Source organism: Orycteropus afer, unplaced genomic scaffold (assembly GCF_000298275.1).
Source record: "Orycteropus afer afer isolate SDZICR_OR568_19922 unplaced genomic scaffold, OryAfe1.0 scaffold00345, whole genome shotgun sequence".
NCBI classification, from domain to species: domain Eukaryota; kingdom Metazoa; phylum Chordata; class Mammalia; order Tubulidentata; family Orycteropodidae; genus Orycteropus; species Orycteropus afer.
The window spans coordinates 3,699,416-3,703,300 of record NW_006921932.1 but is presented as its reverse complement, the minus strand read 5'-3'; the positions used below and the strand labels follow the sequence as shown (position 1 = coordinate 3,703,300).

Sequence of the window (3,885 nt, the reverse complement as noted above, 5' to 3'; positions counted from 1 at the left end):
ATCAATATACAACCCTGTTTTATTGTGCATTTCTGTTTAAACTCATTTAATATATGTCATTGGTTCATTGAAATTTAATTCACAGCCAACACCTCTGTTACTTATGTTTAAATAAAGCCTATCAACAGATGTATTTTCTTAACAATTGTATGAATTGTTACAATTGTAACAATTGTATAAATTGCCAGTTAAATACTCAATTTATGCATAACATGTGAATGAAATGAGTATATAAATAAATTTTATCATCCAACTTTCAATTTATTTAACAGACAAAACATTGCTTTTGTTTTTAAGAATAATGAAATTCAGAAAGTATTCTTTGGTAAGAATATAATAAATAAAACATAAATTTAATAAAATGGAAAGGGGAACAGGCTTTGTAAAAAAATAACAATACAATGTGAAAAATTTACAACACATTAAATGAAATATTTAAATATTATCAATAAAGAGAAGGAATCAATAAGCATGAATATATATATGAATAAATAAGAAAGCAGAGTAATCATCTCCTAGGCATTGATGTCCCTACCGATATTTTTAATGTACACTTTCTTATTACTACTGAAAAAGTACCTCCTGAAGTCAATAAAAAAAAATCAGTGACTAAACAGAAACAAGAGTCTTTTGAAATGACCACAAAAATGCAATCAAGTGTGTAACGGCATGTCAGTCATTGAGAGTCCAGTCAAGTCAAGATGAACCCAGATCTCAATTCTTTCTTCTTATTATTCCAACTTTGTTGATGAAGATAAAGTTCTCCTGATTTCCCCTCTGACAATTTCCCAGGCACAGTCACTGTATTTCTTCTCTTTCAGATAGAGACGGATTCCATGGAAGTACCTCTTCACAGCCAGTGTAGAAACCCCAATTGCCAGGACAGATTCTTCCTCTTCCATGGCCTGTACCAAGCAGGTCTCCAGGTTTTCTGTCTGTCGATGGAGTCCATTGTGGAGTTGGTTCAGGAGGGTCATGTTCTAAGCAGCACAGGCACCCTCTGTGTGGAAGAGGTTGGAGATCTGCTAGAGCATCTCCTGGAGGACAGAGATGGCCTGGGCCTTGTTCTGCTGGCTGCCATCCACAACCTCCTCGGGGAATCTGAAGTCCTTTCTGTCCTCTAGACAGAAAGAAGGGGAGAGTCTCCTCATTTGACCCAAAAGCACAAAGGTCTTCTTACTAGCCAAGACATGGTTCTGAGGCAGATCACAGCCCAGAGATGGAGCAGGGCCATAGCTGAACACCAGCAGGACAGTCAGTAGAGAGGACAGCAGGGCCATTGGGAGAACTGAGGATGCTGCTGGCCTGACTGAGCTGCTTGTCAGGTTAAACCTTGGAGCCTGGGTTCTCTGAAGACAGTCTTTCTATCGTGGCATTTAAATAGTGAAGAGAATACTTTCATTTTCTGAACATTCCTCTCAATTTTACTTCCATTTTTTGGTTTCATTTACATATGGCCTCAGAAGATGTCATCAATTGAAACACTTCATTTTTGCAATAGAAGTTTAATTTCCCCAATAAACTTCAGATGTATTATCCAAATGGGCATTTACCAATGAAATGCAAACATCTTTATCCTAACGTCAGAAGTGTATGTAACTATGTAAACAAATAATGATATTTATTAATATATATATGTACTATTCATTGTGCCAGGAACAAATGTTCAGCTCTAATTCAGGCATCCATTGTTACCTCCTTACTTTTTCTATGAAGCTAGGATCTTTTAGTCTGATGTTGGTTGTTGTTACATGCCGTTTAGTCAAACCCAACTCATAGCGACCCTTCCTTGGGTTTCCAAGGCAGTATCACTATGGAAGTAGATTGCCCCATCTTCCTTCTGAGGAGTGGCTGGTGGATTTCAACCACTAGCCTTCTGGTTAGCAGTCAAGTGCCTTAGGCATTATGCTACCAGAGCTCCTTTTAGTCCGATAGCTTTTTGTATTAGATTAGCTCTGGTACCTTAGTGCTTAAGGCACTTGACTGCTAACCAGATGGTGGTTCAAACCCACCAGCCACTCCTCAGAAGGAAGTCTGGGCAATCTACTTCCATAGTGATACCACCTTGGAAGTCCAAGGAGGGATTGCTATGAGTTGGGTACAACTAGACAGCACATAACAACAACAACAAAGATTTACCAGACTATCTGTGGCAAATTAGCTCTTTGGAAACAAGGACTAGCTTTTCTTCACAGAAGAAGCTAAAGATTATTTGTGAATAATCCTCTCAGATTTTTCTCTTACTTCCAGAAAACATTCATATGGTCCATGTGGTTGAACTTTCCCAGAACTACAAGGTTAAGATTAGATTATCCATAGCTTTTCTTTCCACCTTTTCTTACTGAGGCGTAGACTTCTCCTCTGACTCCGCCCATACCTAAGCAGGAGCCCTAGCTCTTTCCAGAAGCATATGATCATGGAGTTTCTAATTCCAAGTTAATTTTATTTTTAGCCATTCTTCAGAACTGCCTCACTCACAAGGCAGTTATCACATAGTGTCATACCCTCTCCTCTAGAATGACAGTGTCCTTAAATGTAAACCTCCATTTCTGAGGGCCATTCGCTATATCCAGATGACACCATAACTCCTTTACTGGGGAAGGGTTTATTTCTTTGATGTCAAAATCATTTAATCCTTTAGAATCCTCACCTGTGCCCAAAGATTGTATGTGTGAAGGACTCTACCTCTCAATGGTGACCTTCTCTTCTTCTTACCCACATACCTAGTTATCAAATATGTGCACAGCCTTCAGATACTGATACCAAAAGTTTGTTTTGTCTGTGTAGGTAGAGGAATTATTTATTTATTTATTTATTTATTTGTAATCATTTTACCTTTGTTGTTATTGTTAAATGTCATCGAGTAGGACCCAACTCATAGCAACCCCTTTTTTGGTTTCCAAGGCAGTGTCAATATGGAAGTAGATTGCCCCATCTTCCTTCCAAGGAGTGGCTGGTGGGTTTGAACCACTAGCTTTCTGGTTAGCAGTCAAGTGCCTTAGCCACTATGCTACCAGAGCCTTTTACCTTTAGTCTAAAAAATTTTATTTTTTAGAGTAAAAGTAAAACGAGTCCAATTAAATTTTATTTTCTAGACTAAAGGTAAACCACAGCTTTTATTTTTTTATTCTTTTACTTAAACTATTGAGCACAAGTTATGCTCACACTTTATAAGCTGGGCACAGGGGATTCAATAATGATATCATCTTATCAGACTGTAGTGGCCTTCATTTGTTCATCTGTTCAGCTTGATTGCTTGGAACTTCTTTGTCCTCTTCTGTCTCATTCTGAGGGTGCAGGATCATGAGGCCCAGGTTGTCAGGGAAAAACAACCTTTTCTTTAAGTTTGTGATTTTTTATTTTAAATTTTTGTAACTTCTTCTGTAAACATAGGAAACATCAAAAGAAGATGGAAGGAATACATAGAGTCATTGTACCAAAAAAAAAAAAAAAGAAAAATTGGTCGATGTTCATTGATTTCAGGAGGTAGCATATGAACAAGAACCAATGGTATTGAAGGAAGACAATGAAGCTACACTGAAGGAATTGGAGAAAAACAAGGCTCCAGGAATTGGGGAAATACCTGTTGAGTTGTTTCAACAAATAGATGCCATGATGGAGATACTTACTTATCTTTGCCAAGAAATTTGGAAGACAGCTACGTGACCAACTGACTGGAAGAGATCCATCTTTATACCCATTTCAAAGGAAGGTGATTAAAACCCAGAAATAGATCCATCAACCTATAATCAGCTGATCTTTGACAAAGGGCCAAAATCCATTAAATGGGAAAGAGAATGTTTGTTTAATAAATGGTGCTGGCAAAACTGGAGATCCATTTGCAGATAAATGAAACAAGATCTGTCCCTCACACCATACACAAAA

At 37.7% G+C, this 3,885-nt stretch overlaps 1 pseudogene; it reads right to left on the bottom strand.

The window, feature by feature from the left end:
- Positions 1–731: 731 nt before the first annotated feature.
- LOC103207033 lies at positions 732–1,234 on the bottom strand (annotated as a pseudogene).
- Positions 1,235–3,885: the final 2,651 nt, after the last annotated feature.